This window comes from Xenopus laevis, chromosome 4S (genome assembly GCF_017654675.1).
Source record: "Xenopus laevis strain J_2021 chromosome 4S, Xenopus_laevis_v10.1, whole genome shotgun sequence".
Classification (NCBI taxonomy): domain Eukaryota; kingdom Metazoa; phylum Chordata; class Amphibia; order Anura; family Pipidae; genus Xenopus; species Xenopus laevis.
The window spans coordinates 90,370,969-90,390,151 of NC_054378.1; positions in this window are offsets into that span (position 1 = coordinate 90,370,969).

Consider the following 19,183-nt stretch of genomic DNA (forward strand, 5'->3'; position numbering starts at 1 on the left):
TGGCGAAGTTTCACTAGCGTTAATTCGGCAATCAAAGCGAAGTCGCGCTAGCGTTGCCTAATTTGCATACAGCGGGAAGTTAAAGTTAAATGGACGCATATTTTGCAGCAAATACATTACACTACACAAACCCAGGAAACCTAAAATAAAAGAAAATAAAGTTGTTATATTGCCCTACACAAGAGCCCAGTGTATAGTTTATGTGCCATATGTAAGGAAATGTAGGGAGGAAGCCGGGTACCCTAAAAAAATTTACGATCTTTTGCAGCCTATCACCCTGACCAACTGAAAAGTTGCCAACATTTTTTGTGACTTAGAAAAATGTTAAAAATTTTTTGAGGAAGTGCTATCTACTCTATTGCACTTTGACTGGTCTGAGGGGGTGAAGGCAAGTCTGGCGCAAGAGGTAACGTTCATTAAAATCCACATCTTAGTGAATTTGCGTAGTTATGTCCATACGTCAGAGCGAAAATTTGCCTGACATTAGAGTGCGAAGTAGAGCTAGAGTCTATCTCCTTCACTAGCGAAGTTACGCCAGTGCCCGATAGTAAATCGCCGAAGTCCAGAAATGACGTCACGCTGGGGAATTTTCACCAGCATTAGTCACTTTGCCCTTTTAGTAAATTTGCCCCCATGAATACTTAAATGGCTTATTCGTTATCATCATCTATTTATATAGCGCTGAACAGATACGCAGTGCTTAGTGTTGCCACCTGCTCAGTTGTGATCCGAACAGTTCGGTTTTTCTAAGACTTGTTTGGGTCTTAACTTTCTGTTCGGTTTTCAGCCTTATGAAACCCCAACAATAATCTGGCCAATTGAAAACCAATTAAATACCAGGATACTCACCTTGACATGGCTTTGTTATTATCAAGTGCAGTTCATTTCTTGTTATTACAGAAACAGAAATAAGCAAACCAATCAAAAATAAGAAATATTTTTTCTAAATGAGCATTGTTCTATTTCGAAGCTTTCCGGTTGTGTATGTGACTGACAGAGAGGCCTTGCACATGCCCCCATAGTGTAACATTAACACTGCAATGTTTAACCCTTGTTATTAACACAGTAAATATTGTATCTCAAAGTAAAACAAACTCCTGTGCTTATATCCTTTCAGTACTTGAAAAAAAGTTACTTTAACACATTTCCCTGATTCTACATTTTCCCGGATTTTACATAATTTTTTCCCTGTATTTACCAGACCTTTGTGGCCTCCCCCCCCCATGGGATAGAAATGACTCCCTTGCTACTGTAAGTGGGCACAGGACATTGGGGACCTAAACCAAAATCAGTGGAAGAAGGTTTTTCTATAGAACCCCTGAGCAACGTCACAGGATAAGCCCAATAAAGTATGTCTAGCAGAGATGATGGGGTCTATGAATCAGGCAAATATTACTGGAGATGTTGCCCATAGCAGCCAATCAGTTTTTTGTGTTCTAACTTGTAGGTGACTGTTAAAATCTATTTGCTGATTGGTTGCTATGGGCAACATCACCGGTAATGGCCTGCTTCCTCTATAGTTAAGATAATAGCCTCCCTAGCTCTCCTACCTTGGTGCAAATAGACAAGGAGTGTGTCAGTGGGAGTAGGGGGTGGGGAAGGGCTTGTTGTTGTGCGTGCCAGGCCCCGCTGAAGATTGTTTTGTGTCTTATAGTTATAGATGGAAATTTGACACATCTTATGAAAAAGCAGATAAACGTTTCTGCAAATAAATAAAAGTGGCGTTTGCTGCCAATTTGTTTGGCTAAGCCCCAGCAGCAGCCCCCCCCCATAAATACAGTCATTAACCTTGGACCCAAGACTGTGGCTCCTCATTGCTAGGAAAAACATGCAGGCCCAGGGCTGTATTTTCTATATAAGGCATGTGCTTAGGGTGGCAGATTTAAGGGGGACAGTCTATGGCTGCCCCAGCCTTAAGGGACAGCTGGGAAGTGAATAAAGAGGACAACAGCCACAAGTGCACCCATATCAGTACCCTGTTGTCTTTGCACTTTGCGGCAGGGATAAGGCATTGTAAATAAAGCCCCAACAAACTTTGACTTTGGCCCCAAGTCTACCATCAACATCTGAGACACTGGGCAAAGCTGTGGAACAGAGCCTTTCATTTAATTGTTATATTGACTTTTTAATATCAGTCCCACTGCCTTCATTGTAATAAGAATAAATTGTCACATGTTTCTAGCCAAGGCTGGTGATCTATTGGTCTAACAGCCACTTTACTTTTTCCAGTGACAAATCTACCTGGAAAGTCCCCAGTAAAATAAATGTCACCTTGAGGTAACCATTTCAAGTTTTCAGATTAGATAACTATTAGATTATGCTAGGCCGGCAGCATACAATAGTTTATCCTTGAATGTATGTACTATGGTCACTGCTGCACATTAACATCCTAAATATATGTATGATATATATAAGTGCTTGAAATTATACTGATTATACCACAATTTGCCATATTTTACTCAGCATGCAACATATAAGTGCTAGTTACAATCGATACATTAGTTGCATTCCCAGTAGTAAAAGCTTGATATGAAGCTCGCTAGCCACTAATGTATCAAACTATAAAAGCTACAGATGTAACACACTGGAACATTTGAAGAAGAATAGGTGACTGCTGAGCTGCTACTAAGAAACACAGACAGGGGAAATAAAACAAATTCATTAAAAAGAAATCCGCTAATAAAATTGACATTTGTGAATCTGACTCATTTCATTTTGTCAAAAATTTCACAAAACAGCAAATAATTTGCCAAATGCATTGAAGCCAATTTGGTGTTTGTTGCGCAACAATTTTTAAACTTTGTGAAATTTTTTAACATGAGTCTATGGGTGCCAATGCAAAATGCATGACCACCACCCATCCAAAATATTGTGGAACCTGTCCTAACCTGATCCTCCTTTGCCATTACATGGCACTGGAATTTTAGACGTTACTGTCTCTTTAATACTCTTTAATTAAGTCACATTGCAGTTGTAACATATTGTAAGTAGAGTTCAGTGGAGAGGAGTCCTACTAACTGAACTTGAAGATGTAAACATAACAGCATATACCAATGCATATAAATTTGAGGATGAAACCAAAGCTACATATAGAGAATAAATTAGAAATGGGTAAGCAAGTCTGCTGCCTCTCTAGTTGTCCACTGCTAATGACGAATATTTGGACCCAGGTTTCTAACTCCATTCTATCATCCTCCTGGATAAATCTACACCACTTCAAATGGAAACTAACTAAAACAAAACTATATAGGGGCCATTTACCTTGGTATGTGCAATTGTGGGCCCACAAAATTCCTCACACTCAATTGCATGTAAAATCCCATTCATTAAACATAATTGCCTTCTTTCTACCTCCCATTCCTGCTGTGCCTATTCACACAAGGGAACCTGGAAGCTACTGCCATCTCTGAACCAGATCAACCACTCTGGAGAACCAGTATCATCAAACAAGTGATCATTTATTTGGTAGCACTACATGTTTCGGATCTATCTGATCCTTCCTCAGGTGCCAGTGTTCGGCACCTGGAACACGGGCACCTGAGGAAGGATCAGATAGATCCAAAACATGTAGTGCTACCAAATTAATGATCACTTGTTTGATGATACTGGTTCTCCAGAGTGGTTGATTTGCGTGCCAAAAGAATAGGGTGCACACATCACTGTCTTGCCAAATGTCGGAAATGATGCCACAGCCGATATTGCACCAGGCACAGCTACCAATGGTGGACTGCAACAACACTGGAATATCAAGATCCCTTTTAGTTATGTGAGGGTATAGAGATTTTTTACCTGTGCTGACCCTCTTTCAAACCAGACCCAACATAGCCTGTCCTGCCACCATGATTTATAAAACTGCACCCAACTCATCCATTTCTGTAGCTAGAACCCCGTTACTCTTACCTAAGAGAGGCCCTTCTCATCTCCTTTAGAATTTGCATTAAACAAAGGACAATGTACAATACCCTTCAAAGCCCTTCACTCCAGTGTACCTCATTGCATCTCTTCATATGACCCTGGTCGTTTGTTTCTTTCCTATCAGAACCACTATAGTTTTACACCACCCAAAACTACTTTCATCTCTGGTCTTATACCTTTCTCTAGAAAAAGATTCTTTGGCATTCCTTCCCAAAATCTAGCTCATACTATCTGACTCTACTAGCAAATTTTATAGTCCAGTTTTGTGAAGTATGGGTCAGTGTCCCATGTGTAGCATCATTTTTGTCTGTAGATTGTAAGCGCTATACGACTTCCACCCACATGTACTGTACAGTATTTGCAAGTAGCATTATCTAAATAAAGCTGTACAAAAATATATTTGTGTATTTAGAAAAAGTGTACTTATTAGTCAGAGCTATGAGGCCCTCACCAATATCTCATCCTTTGTTTCTTCCAAGCGCAATACATGTCTGTTTGTGCAAAAAATGCGAGAGGAAGCATATTCACTTGCTTATGTGATCCCAGTGGTTTTGAGCAGTAATTTTTAATTCACATGACATTTCAAGTGTTTTCTTGCCCCTGCATATTCCAATATCGCATGGGCTCCAAACCACTCAGGGCCAGAACTAGGGGTAGGCAGAGTAGGCACTTGCCTAGGGTGCAAAGCTGGGGGGGGGGGCAAGGCACATACCTGCTGTGTCGCCTACCCCATGTCTCCCGTCTCTCCCTGATTGCGGCTGGAATTTTTTGCGCAAATGCCCTTCTGCGCATGCGCGCACACCCTTTCACGCAGGCCCGTTCGATCGCAGTTTTGCGCATGCACACTTGAGAGCATTTTCGCGCATGCACAATCAAGAGCACACTCAGCCGCCGCCGTCGCTGGCCAGGTTGCCTAGGGCGACTGGCCGGGTTGGCCCGGCTCTGAAACCACTCCACCTGACATTGCCATTAAAGTTTGCTGATTTATTGCTATGGGTAACTGCACATGTGCAGTTTAGCAATTTTGTTAGTAAGGGCTGAACTACACGATGCGTGTTCTTCAGATCCAACACAATGAGAGGAAGCGCAGGCAGCACATCGGATGTGCCGTATATAATGTAAGGGCTGAAACACACGGTGCGCCTTCTTCAGATCCAACATGATGAGAGGAAGTGCATGCGACGGATGCACCAAATATAATGTAAGTAATAGGAATGTCAGACCTACAAGCTGCATGCATCTGACAAGACACAACTGTCGGATGCAAATGCCACACGTTGCATCTTCATCCGACAGTCGTGTGATGTCGTATGCACGCAGCTTGTAGATCCAACATTCCTATTACTTACATAATATTCGGCGCATCCGTCTTGTCGCATCCACTTCCTCTCATCACGTCGGAACAAGCCACATGGTGGCAAATGTCACAAGTGTCACATCTACAAACTGTGTGCATACAACACGACTGTCAGATGAAGACGCAATGTACAGCGTTCGCATCTGACAGTCATGTCGAGTCTGATGCACACAGTTTGTCCCCTCTTGAAAAAGTGAACGCACATGCAGAGTGAGCGCAGCAGAGCTCACAGGTGCCATCTTCTTCTATTCAGTAATCTTCATTTCTTCTTCCTCCCCTTCGGCAATTTCCGTCTCTTTCAGCGACTACGCAGGTTTTGCGAACTGGAAAATCGCTCCAACTGCGCATGCGCTATTACACCCAGGGCCGCCATTAGAAATCACGGGGCCCCGTACAACAAAATTTTTGGGGCCCCCTGGGCCCCGCCCACACTGACGACCAAGCTCCGCCCCATATCCCGCCCACATCGCAGTTAAAAGACCACACAGACATCAGCGCTAAAAAAGTAACCCCCCCCCCACACAAGTTGTAAAAAGCTATTGATGGTCAGGGCCCCCTTATAAAAAAAATTGGGGCCCCAAAAAAAAAAAAATTAAAATTTTTTTTTTTTTAAAAAACATTGGTGGCAGGGGCCCCCTGTTAAAAAAAACTTGGGGCCCCAACAAAAAAAAATGTAAAAAAAACTAAAAAATAAACAAACATTGGTGGCAGGGGCCCCCTTCTAAGTTAAAAACAAATTGGGGCCCCAAAAAAAAATTTGAAAAAAAATTAATTTTTTTTTGAAAAAAAAAAAAAACATTGGCGGCAGGGGCCCCCTTATAAGTTAAAAACAAATTGGGGCCCCAAAAAAAATTTGAAAAAAAATTAATTTTTTTTTGAAAAAAAAAAAAAACATTGGCGGCAGGGGCCCCCTTATAAGTTAAAAACAAATTGGGGCCCCAAAAAAAAAATTTGGAGAAAAAAAAATTTTTTTGAAAAAAAAAAAAATGGTGGCAGGGGCCCCCTTACAAGTTAAAAACAAATTGGGGCCCCAAAAAAATTTAAAAAAAAAATAATTTTTTTTTGAAAAAAAAAAAAAACTGGTGGCAGGGGCCCCCTTACAAGTTAAAAAAATTTGGGGCCACCAAAAAGAAAATTAATTTTTTTTTAAAAAAAAACCCAAAAAAAAACAATGGTGGCAAGGGGCCCCTTACGAGTTAAAAAAAAATTGGGGCCCCAAAAACAAAAGTTTTAAAAAAAGATTGGTGGCAGGGGCCTATAGAATATTAAAATAATACATTGGTGGCCAGGGGATTAAAAAAAAAAAAACACAAACTGGTGTTCAGTAGAATTGAACTCATGGCTTCAGTACTTCAACTTCGCCTCCTTTCGTGACTTCGGGTCTTTTCACCGCTTCAGGACTTCGGCTTCGGCTGTTTTCGTGACTTCGGGTCTTTGCGCTGCTTCAGGACTTCGGCTTCGGCTGTTTTCGTGACTTCGGGTCTTTTCGGCGCTTCGTGACTTCGTGACTTCGTGACTTCGGCTTTTTCCGTGACTTCGGGTCTTTTCGTCGCATCGGCTTCGGCTTTTCGGCACTTCCGCATTCGGCACTGAAGAGGCAAGACGTACGGCTCGGGCGCTCGTAAGGGGGGCCCGGATCTTCAAAAAAATGCAGTGCTGCCGGGCCCCCCTTCATGCCCGGGCCCGGTACGCTTGTCCCCCCTGTCCCCCCCTGATGGCGGCCCTGATTACACCGCTCACTTCACAAAGATTATAGAAAAGAAGAAGGTGGCGCCTGTGAGCTCCGCTGTGCTCACTCTACATGTCCGGTCACTATTTCAAGAGGGAACAGAATTCAGGGGTAAAACTCTGTAGAAGGGAGGCAGGGAGTGGGCCAACGGAGGGGGTTCAGTGGGGACTTAACATCGTCGGGGGTTTATTCCTCCTTTAAATAACTAATTAGCCCAAGAAAAACCCAATCATCAATGTATTAAAAGGCTCCAGAACAGTTTAAAATCAGATCATCAAAGTGTATGGAATATCTGATATCAATTTTGCAGAACATGCTTTCCAGACTATTGGTACTCCGCTTTAGATAACAACCCGTCAATGTATTAAAAGGGTAGTTCATCTTAAAATAAACTTTTGGTATGATGGGTTTTTTGTGAGTATCAGGGCCACCATCAGTAATCAAAAGGCCCCATACAACCAAGTTACATGGCTTGGAGAAAACCCATGGAGGCATGGGAAGACCATACATTCAGTATGCATTGTTAATAGTGCTCTGGCTGGAATAAAGCAGCAATGATAACTACAGAGTCACCATGCTGCCCAAATTGTGTTTCAAAGTAGCTGGAGGGTGTTCATTTCGGTATCACCAGCAGAATGTGTCCTAGCAAATGAGGAAATGTGCCTTTCACAAGGAAGCTGATTCATTTTGTGTAGTGAGCTGAAGGAAAGCAAAATAAGAAGTCTCTCAGTTACAGGAATGGTTCCACACTTCAGCTCAGAGCACTTTAAAAATCATTCTTTCCATCAGACTGTTAGTATCTTGGCGTCTGAATGAGTAGGAATATACAATGAAGTACAAAATCAATAAAATCATGCTCATTCTTTGGATACATGATGAAAGTTATTATATACCTACACAGATAACATAAACATATTTTTATTCATTGGCAGATAGATGTTCAGAACATGTAAATTTAAAATTAAACACCCTTAGTGCATGAAGAGTTTACAGAGATTTAGTACAGGTGATTTGCTAGCAATGCAGATAACTAAAACTTACCTTCTGATCAGTTGTTTTTTTTGCTGATTAGTACAGGCATGAGATCTATTATCCATCCAAAATGCTTAGGACCTGGGGTTTTCTGCATAAGAAATGCATTCTTAAGTGGAGCACCATGCCTTAATTATTCCAGAATACAAGGATTGTTCTAGTACAAGGTACTGTCTTACCCATATTAATATTGAGAACATATCAATTGCTTTTGTAAATAGGACAATACAATACATGTTACTACTGTATTACAGAGCTGTTTGGAAACTGGGTTTCCATTATAACAGATCCCATACCTCTGTAAAAAAAACATTGCGGGGGGTTTAGTTCTCCTTTAAATAACTAATTAGCCCAAGAAAAACCCAATCATCAATTTTAACAGTAGATATTGGTAGATATTGTACCTTATACTCAAACATTAAGGTCCCTTAAGAAGCAATGTAGTTGGAACTATACTTATAGGTCAGAAATGTCCTACTCCTGGAAACTGAATTTCACACAGTTGAATGGATGCTGGTTTACATTCTCTGCTGCAAGGAGGTAATGCTTTACATATGGAACTAATCTTAGTTTTCAGCTTACGCTATACAAGATAAAGTCATAATGGCATCATATTATTAAAGGGGCTGTTCACCTTTGAATTAACTTTTAATATGACATAGAGAGTGATATTATGAGACAATTTGCAATAGGTTTTCATTGTTTATTATTTGTAGTTTATGAGTTCTTTAGCATTTTATTCAGCAGCTCTCCAGACTGCAATTCCATCTGGTTGCTATGGTCAAAATTACCCTAACGACCATGCATTGGTTTGAATAAGAGACTGGAATATAATAGGGGAGGGTCTGAATAGAATGATGAAAAAGTAGTACTGTACTGTAGCCTTACAGAGAATTTCTTTTTAGATAGGGTCAGTGGCCCTCATTTAAGAGTCAGAAGAATACAAATCATTTAAAAAAAAAAAAAACTATAAAAAATAATTAACGAAGACCAATTGAAAAGTTGCTTAGAATTAGCTATTCTATAACATACTAGTTAACTAGATGCTGAACCACCCCTTTAAATAAAATAGCATTTTGAAATAAAATAATAGTCCTTTAAAATGTAACAATAACACATTTCTATGATATGTTTCTTCTACCACCTATTGTTCTTTCTCACTCAATCCAGAATGGTTTATGCACCCTTTCTTATAATGCTTTATCCCACCTTTTCTAAACCCTTAATAAAAAAGCACCTGAACCTTGTTTACTTAAGTCAGAATAGCATATAGCAGAAGGATTAGGCACTGTGTTAAAGGCAAATGTTGGCGACAGCACAACTGTGGTATGGATATTAATGGAACAATATTACTACTGCCAGCAAGTCTTTGTGAGAGACAATGGTTGCATAGTTCCTACTGGCTTTGTGTACAGTATAGATGCAAGAAATCCCTGCAGTAGTTAATAAATGCAATTTCAGTGAAGGCAAAAAATAAAAACCTTTCTCACTGCCTTCATATTGCTTATTGAGAGACTAATGTTTTGTCTTGTTGCTTCAAAAGCATGCATGGGGTCATTTACAATTTCCCCAGGCAGAAGTGCACTAAGGGGGTTTAATACATTTCCCACTTAGGGGGAAATGTATTAAAAGAGCAAAACTTTGCAAATAAAAATGTGCCTGTCTCAATGTAATATTCTGCATTAGGCTTAATTGCATTGCGAATCTTAATTGCATGTTGCAAACCTTAAACACCTGCTCTGGAGTGGTTTGCAATTGTGAAATTTTATCACATACACTGCGAATGTTTACAAAAGCAATTTGGTCACAAATTTTGCAAGGAAGTCGTTGAGGTCTTAAATCAAAAATGGCGCAAACATTCGCAAAGTTGTTTGCGAACGTTTTTTTCTTTCTTTTAAAATTCTTTTTATTGAATTTTCATTAAAATACATTGAATTAAATATATGAACAATCATATAATGGGCGAGAGTAAAATAAAAATTCATATGAATAAACTTCAAGAAATGTTTTCATGTGAACTAAACAATAAACGTGAAATGTCCAAAACAAAAAGACCCGACATTAAGACATGGCAAAGCAGTACAAGAACGTTTTTTGAGCAAAAACATATTACATTTTCCCATAAGTCTGAAGTGCATGTCTCTTAATACTCATTCAGGCAGCACTTCTGTCTGGGACATGGCTGGCCTGTGCACCAGATAAGAAATCTGTCAGAAGTTGCACAGTGTCAGAGTGCGCAGGCCAGCTTTAATGACAAAGGGAAACAGGTCAAATTAGTAATTATAAAGTTATGGTATGATCTTTCCACTGTACGCAATCTGCTTAAAATCTGCTTGATTCTAACAAATACTTCATTGAGATTTTGAGAATAACTATATGGGGCACTATATGGGGCACATTTACTTAGTTCAAGTGAAGGAATAGAATAAAAAAAACTTTGAATTTCGAATGTTTTTTTTGGCTACTTCGACCATCGAATTGGCTACTTCGACCTTCGACTACAACTTCGACTTTGAATCGAACGATTCGAACTATTCGGGGTTCCCAATTGCACCCCCTGCTCCCCTGGTAGTTATGCCACTGCATCTAACCATATTGTTTTACAATGTTGCTGCAAGGTTGAAAGTGAGGCTTACAAAGAGGATTTAGCCAGTGGCAAAAAGAAGGGCCCAAAGTGTCATTCATAGATATATATGCTATAAGTTTACCTTTCTGAACAAAAACATAGACTTTATCCCACAACTGATATAAGCAGTGCTCTAGTCTTCTATTTGTATTGGATTTTGGAATGCACTGTGTGCATTTTGTTTTATTATAGTTGATTTTTTTTTTAGAGGGTTTTTTTGTGTGGATGTGCCGGCAGCAAAAAGTGAACAGAAATATAAAAGTGAACAGATAATTATAAACACATAGGGGCAAATTTACTTATGGTCGAATATCGAGGGATAATTAACCCTCGATATTCGACTGCCGAATTGAAATCCTTCGACTTCGAATATCGAAGTCGAAGGATTTAGCGCATTTCCTATGATCGTACGATCGAAGGAAAAAACGTTCGATCGAACGATTAAATCCTTCGAATCGAACGATTCGAAGGATTTTAATCCATCGATCGAACGGTTTTCCTTCGATCAGAAAATTGTTAGGAAGCCTATGGGGACCTTCCCCATAGGCTAACATTGACTTCGGTAGGTTTTAGGTTGCGAACTAGGGGGTCGAAGTTTTTTTTTTAAAGAGACAGTACTTCGACTATCCAATAGTCGAACGTTTTTAAGTTCGAATCGTTCGATTCAAAGTCAAAGTCGTAGGTCAAAGTAGCCTATTCGTTGATCGAAGTAGCCAAAAAAAACATTCGAAATTCAACGTTTTTTTTTTATTCTATTCCTTCACTCGAGCTAAGTAAATGGGCCCCAAAGTGTGTTGTGGTAAGAGACAAAGGAGGAAGGAGATCCCTGCAATTTAGAGCTTACAGTCTAAAGCTCCCCATAGACGCGACAATTCTACATGCCGAACGACCGATTTTAGGGAAGTCCGACCAATCCTTCGAAATTATTTTGTGGTTAGTGGGATTCGAACAATCGTACATCTAACGATTTTTCGGCCGACATCTGTCAGGAAATTGATCGGCCAGGTCAAAAAATCTTTGTCGGCCCCAGTGCAATCTATCTATGTTTGCAGGCCAAGCATGCAGCTTATTTTGCTGGCAAATTGGTCTTTTTAGTTGATGGTCAATTCGTACGATCGTTCAGAGAAAATCGTGGTCGCACGATGAGGATCGGATCTTTTAAAAGTCTCAACATCTATGGCCAGCTTAAGGCCATAGGTTAAAATTTCTTTGGACTGAGGCACAGACAGTTGTTCTCACACAGCTATGATAGAAAAGCAGTTTTTTTTTTAGTATTATTGGTATCAGAATTTGTGCTCTAGAGAAATGCATTTTTTAATTCTGTATTACTGAGTAAGATATGTGAATATGGAACCCTGTGTGTTTGGGCCCTATAAATGCAAGAAGCTGAACCTACTGAAAATCAAAGAGAATGATTTAATGGGCTAGAACACTGGTTATAGGCATTGAGCTCTGAAGTAGGGAATCCTGGATGTGATTCTTGTTTCATCTAATTATGACCTTGGGCAAGTCACTTTATCATTGCATGAATCAAAATTATATTTCTATGTCTGTAGGGCAGGTATTCCATGATGTGCTTGAAAAATTCTGTTTAAACTGCTGCACAGCAATACAACATAGTGCTACTAAAGAATCAAGAGTTATTATAGTCTTGGCTTCCCTCCACTACATTATCATTGTGGGCACAACATCATACCTAGCCTTGAGCTCTCAGTCGTTTAAAAGGAAATATCTGAAAAGTAAAAAGACTAAGACATTAGCAACAGTGTTTGGGTGTCACCGCTGAAAACACTGCACTTGCCCTGGACCCCCAGCTTTAGAAGGGCAGATGTGCCAGAGTTGACATTTGTAATAAAAAGTGGTAACTTCAAGCATTTCTAATAAAGACCTCCAAACAACTTTAAATTACCTGCCCTATGCAAATCATTTGACTATTTGACCATTGAATAGTCGAAGCACTGTCTCTTTAAAATTGACCTAAGCGCAAAATTGACCTCTTTAAAATTGACCTAAGTGCAAAATTGACCTAAGCGCAAGTTCACTAGCAAATTTCATTATTGTGCATTATCGCTGTTAAAATAATTAAAATGTACATAAATTAGGCAATATAGTAATACCTATATACTAATACACATAAAGGGACACATTTACTCGAGTGAAGGATTCGAATGATAAAAACTTAGAATTTCGAAGTATTTTTTTGGGTACCTCGACCATCGAATAGGCTACTACGACCTTCGACTTCGATTCAAACTAAAAATCATTTGACTATTTGACCATTCGATAGTCGAAGTACTGTCTCTTTAAAAATAACTTTGACTACATACTTCGGCAGTTTAAACCTACTGAGGTACAATGTTAGCTTATGGGGACCTTCCCCAGCACTTTCCTAACCTTTTTTTGATCGAAGAAAAATCCTTCAATCGATGGCTTAAAATCAATCGAATTGTTCGATTCGAAGGTTTTTATCGTTCAATCAACAATTTTTACTTCGATCAATCGAATTATTTGCGCTAAATCCTTCAAATTCAAAATTCTAATTTGAAGGATTTAAATTCAAGGGTCGAATTCGAGGGTTTATTAACCCTCGATATTCGACCCTTGATAAATATGCCCCAAAGTGTGTGCACTTTATACAGTAGAACCCTCGTTTTACATATTTCAGGCAACCAGAAAAAGAATGTGTAAAATCTAGGAAAATGTAAAATCAGGGAAATGCATTATGCATTGTATATTGGTAGGACCACAAAAAGAAAAAATGGTGTAAAATGAGGGAAAACTTTACGGGCTGATTTACTAGAATTATGGTGTGAGTTAAGGAACTCACACAGGGTTTTGGGGGGAGGTATTTTTTCTCCGAAACCCTGTGTGAATTTGCATGAGGGGTTTTCGACTATAAATGAGTTAAAAATAATCTGATGATTATTATTGATAATAATGATGAATGTAAAAACTAGAATCTTCTCTCAGGGTGCCTCATGTATAATTCTATTTTTATTACAGAATATGTTTAAATATATTATTACAAAATAATACATTATTTATAAAGGGAAACAATATAGTGTTTTAAAATTAATAGTATATTCTTTGCACAAAGGGTTTTGTTGTGTTTTCTTTTGTGAAACAGTTTGAACAATATTATTTCCAGGTGGGAAATTCATTGACTGTGACATCTGTTTTTGGCCATTGGAAGTGTTCTGTACCTTCTGGGGACTGTCCCTTGAAGCATGCTGGGGGCAGAGTATTGATAGGTTAATCCTCTCTCTGAAAGACAATAGAATTGCATCTAAACAGAGAGAGAAAGTGCTTGTTATAGCACGTGTAGTATAATCAGGAACAAAAGCGAATGAATTTAAGATACAGTATATGATTAGATGGACATATAAGTACTTTGTATCTAAAGCACTGCGTATCTTGACAGCGCTATATAAATAAATGATGATGAAATGATGATAATTATATCAAATATTTGCAAATAATAGACAATCCCAGGCAAACAATAGGTAAAAAAACTGTATAAAAAGTATAAAATACTACACAGTGCTTCTAGACACCAGCTCTATAAACAAAACACAGTATAACATCAAACATTCCTTATACTGTATACAATCCACTAGTATAACCAATTGAAAAGGGCAGTTGCAGGTAGGGTTGCAGGTATACCTGTTGCAGGTTGAGTAGTGTGTCCCATCGTTTCCATTTTTATAGTTTCGGTTCCGGAGCTGCTCTAGTTTATAAGACATAACTGTTCTTTCCAGGCTGTTTGCAGTTCATCTATGAACTCTATCAATATTTTTAATTAGTGTGAAACCGAAATGACTTCAGGCGTTTCTGTCTTACCTTCATTATGAAATTCCCATATGTGAGCTGGCGGTCAGTAGCAGAATATCCTAATGTATTCTTACTTGGCCAATTCCAGCATTTACAAGAATTACATAGAGCTAAATCTACACATTCACCTAAGGGATGTAAAACAAAAATAAAATTTGCCTATTCAAAGAAAATATCATTCTAAGCAACATTCGGATATAAAATGTCGGTGGTTCCACTAAATGGAATCCTGTCTCTAGCCAAAATTAGATGGTGTCTTCCATGATATTTTACTCCTGTTAAAGTATCAGAATGGACAGACATCTATTGCTTTCAAAAGCAGTTATATTTACAGTAAATTTATTTGGGAAAGTTGTTTAGAATTACAATTTTCTTTAGTAGGAAAATGTGTATTTTTGGGTTTCTTTCTTCTTTAAGAGCTCCTTTAATAATAAGTATAACAGTTCACTGAAAATGATCACACCTGCTATGAAGTTCTAGAGTTCAAAATGCTTTTTCTTCCTTTTCCACTGCCCTTCCCAGAATTCCTTGCGTTACTTTATTTAGCTTTGAGGTGGAGTTTATGCTTCACTAGCTCTGAATGGGTGAGCTGGAAAGGTTTCTGCAGTGGATAATGCATTACTAGATTATATTAATACATCACATCACAACGGATTATAAATATATATCCTTGTTAAAATGCTCAGGGTAAATATGTGGACAGATTAAAACAGCAACAAAGCATTTATACAAATAGCACAGGAAAAAAAGGTTTCATTATTGTAAAAACACATGTCTCATTTACTAATGCCTATCCATGAATGTGATTTTGCTATGTACCCCTCTATCTTAATTTTTTTTGTCATTTTATTTGTTCTAGCCAGTCAATCTGTTTGTCTGTCTAGATGTGTATAGGCAGTTGTTGTCTTGCAACTTGGGGGGGGCATTGCTGATTATAAACAAAAAAACGAACGGTTTGTTTCCAAATATTCCACATTTTAGTTATTTTAGGCAAATACTGAACCCAAGGGGGAACAGAGAAAGAGCTAAAGAACAAGTTGTGGGATGTGTGGAAGCACACGAAAACAGAACCAAACATTTGAACTTTTTTTGCGGCCATTTCTAGAGTAAGAGGGCAAACTTTCATATTTCACTTGTCTTTTTTTTTTGTATTGCCACAATTGAACGAATGCAGTTTATTGCATTCACACCAACTGTGTGTCACGGCCTGACTCAGTTCTTCGTTTCACATTCAATTTCTGATTACATTGTGAACCATTTCTATACCTCTCTGCCACCATCCAGAATCCGTGTGCCTTTTCTCAGCTACAGCATTTGGATCCTGACAAAACACTCTGTTGTAGGGGGAAACAACTGAAATAGAAGAATCTGAAATATTTATCTTGTGTGTGTGTGTGTAGGCTTTGTCACAGCAAGTTTTACTTCCCACATGATGCATACCAGTTTCCTGCTCTCTTTAACTCTAAAATGCAAATTATTGCACACCCAAAAGGCCTCTGTATACATACCAAACAGACTGCCCACTACTTTCATAGTCACTGAAAATGCCCACTGCTTTTACCCAGAACACTTAAGGGCAATACCCAATACCAAATACATTTACCATGCATTACAAATATTACAAATTTTGTCATCTAGAACAGTGCTGTCCATCTGGAGCCTATGGGTCAGAAGTGGCCATCTGGCCCTCCAATATGAAAAATGATCGGCTCACTATTTATAATGAGTTGTACAACACTTATCTAGCGTGTTCCTGATTTTAAAGTATCTGCAACCTTAAATCACACGGCAAATAGCATAGAATAGGCACCAGTTAGCTTATCATGCACCTGCAATTTTAGCTGCTAAAAAACAGTGGGGCTGATTTACTAAGATAGATGCCAAATTGCAGCAGGGTGGTTGTCGGTAGCAGCCAGGGCAAAGAAGGGAGTAGGGCAAAAGGTGCATTTGTTTAGTGTCCACCAGGGCAAGGGATTTTTTTCTGTTCTAACTAGTAGTAGACTGATCAAAACAAAGGGGTTCCTATGTAAAACTACACCTATGTTACCAAATAAGCCTGTATTTGCTGAGGCTCTAACTTGCTTTAGTACTGATTATAGTGGTAGAGATTGGCATAGTAAAAAAAATGATATTGGTCTTTTAAGGGAAAACTACTTATATTACTTAAGTTTTAATTTCTAATTTTTCAAATTTTTAATGTGCGGCTGTAAGAAGATATTCATCAGTGTATATTTCACTTCCTTACTTACAGATCCGTTCTGAGCACATTCATATGAAAGCTGTTCTGAGGAACTTTTCAGAAGGAAGTCTTTTTTTTTAATGAATCCTCAACAATGTTTTCAGTGGCCAGAAGTTTAACAACGTATGTTGCTAGATTTGATTGCTTTTATTTCCTAAATGGGATGTAAACTCTTGTAAAATCTCTCCTCCTACGCCCCCTAGTATTCTAAAGCTAATGGCTTTTATTCAGGCCCGGATTTGTGGAGAGGCCACCAAGGCCCGGGCCTAGGATGGCCGGATTTTAGGGGGCGGCATGCTGCCCAACCACACCCACATTGGTTTAGAAACACTGGGGAGGCACAGGATATACAATAGTTTTTACAATTTCCTGTACAGCAATCCCCATTGCTCTGGTGCTGATGATGAGAATTTTATTGAATAAAAGGAAGGGGACGGGGCGAAGAATAACAGCGGGCCTAGGGGTGCCTGCTATGTAAATCCAGCCCTGCTTTTATTACATCTTTACAATTGCAAGAGAATCCAGTTTACTAGTTCTATGTCAGTCATCCCTGTACTAACACAGAAATATTACCCTGGCAGTATTACTTGACTTCTCTATATTACAGATCCCAACATGCTTTAATCCCTAATAATGAACATGGCCAGAACCAGCATCATTTGGATGCCCCATGGTTTATCAGAAGTATCACCTGGCAAGATAACAGTTCATATATCTGTACTCAAGGAATAATCATAGTCATAACTATGTTATATTCAGAGTACTTACATTCAGACACTTTAAGAACTTCACTTGCTACCCCCCCCCCCCCCCCAGGATCTTTACCTACTGTGATAGTGACTTTGGGTAAGCCTTCTAAACTGTTCTACATTGATACATTAGTTGATACGTTTCTTATCTTTGGCCCCCGTTGAGAAAATCCCTAAGATTCATTTAATTCAGCTGTAAAATTAATAAAATAATTGCTAATATTCCACAGATGCTGCTGAGAAATATATGAAATAATGTAGCAAACTGTAACAGTTTAGAATCTGCACCTGGATTATCTGCACCTGAAACACCAGAGACAGGAACATTAGACTTTAACTTCTATTTTGGAAAAATGGTACAAAAAATAATAATGGAAAGCAATTGAAAAATATCTTTATTTCTGGTGAACAACTAAAGTTTGGCAGGTGAAAAACTCCTTTAAGATAACCATCCCTTTTACTTTAGATGAGTTCCATTTTCTTCTGGGTGTGCATTTTCTCTCAATCTGTTTTACTTTGCTGCTTCTATTTTCTGGGTCCAGCAGAACAGCCACAGAACAGCCCTCCTGCCTGCAGAGACACGTGCCTCATGAGAAAACTTCTGGCGACTTCAGGAAAACAAAAGCTCTCCGTGTGCCATCCTGTCGGCGATTTAGATTGGAGATTAGTCGCCAGAAGAAGATTTGTCACTGGAAGACTAATCTCCCTGAATCTCCACGTGTGTCTCTGCCCTAGGAGTTTTCTCTCTGCCCCTCTAGTGCTCAGGGGGGGTCATTTATCAAAATTGGGCAAATTTGCCCATGGGCAGTAACCCATGGCAACCAATCAAATTGCTGCATTCATTGTTCTACTTGCAGCTGGCTTCAAAAAGCTAATTACTAATTGGTTGCTATCGGTAACTGCCCATGGGCAAATTTGCCCAATGTTGATAAATGAGCCCCGTTGTCTGTAACTACACAGAATTGAGCATCTCTTCTAGTTCCCATTGACTGACTGATGGATCTGGCCACCTGCTAGGGTTTTGCTAGAAAGGGTGTTGTGCTGAGGCTCTTGCAGCTCTTCTTTTCTTTTTTTTTTTAATATTTTCTGCATGAGACTTGATCTGCAGGTCTGAGACACTTGCTTACCTTACCTGAATTTCCTAATCAAGGGATGCTAAACAACCAGCATGGATGGTATGCCTTCACCATGTTAATTTTAGGTTTAAAAAACAGAAATTCGTCTCTTAAAGTTACCAGGATTAGCTTTTGCCGCCCATGGTAACTTCTCGGGAGATACTGCCTGAGGCAAGGTACTCACCTTGCCTCATGGCAGAAATGCCCCTAGAGAGAGGAGCTACCTAGGAAAGATAAAAGGCCTGTGTTGCCACACCTTAAAGCTCTCCAAATACCTCCTAGAATGTAGGGAAGTGTGGTGCTGCTGGGAACAGGGCTGGAACTAGGGGTAGGCAGAGTAGACATGTGCCTAGGGTGCAAAGCTGTGGGAGGGAGCCAGGCACGTACCATCTCTTTCTCCTACCCTTAGTCAGTTTGCCCCGCTCAACTGTTCCGGGCTGTGAGGAAGTGCGCGCTCGTCTATTTGTGCTCCCGTGCCTATCCCCTGTACGCACGCTCGCACCTATCCGCTTGCCCACGCGCATCAGTACACGCGATGTGCCGCAGCCAACCAGGTTGCCTAGGGCGTCTGGCTGGCTTGGCTGGTGCTG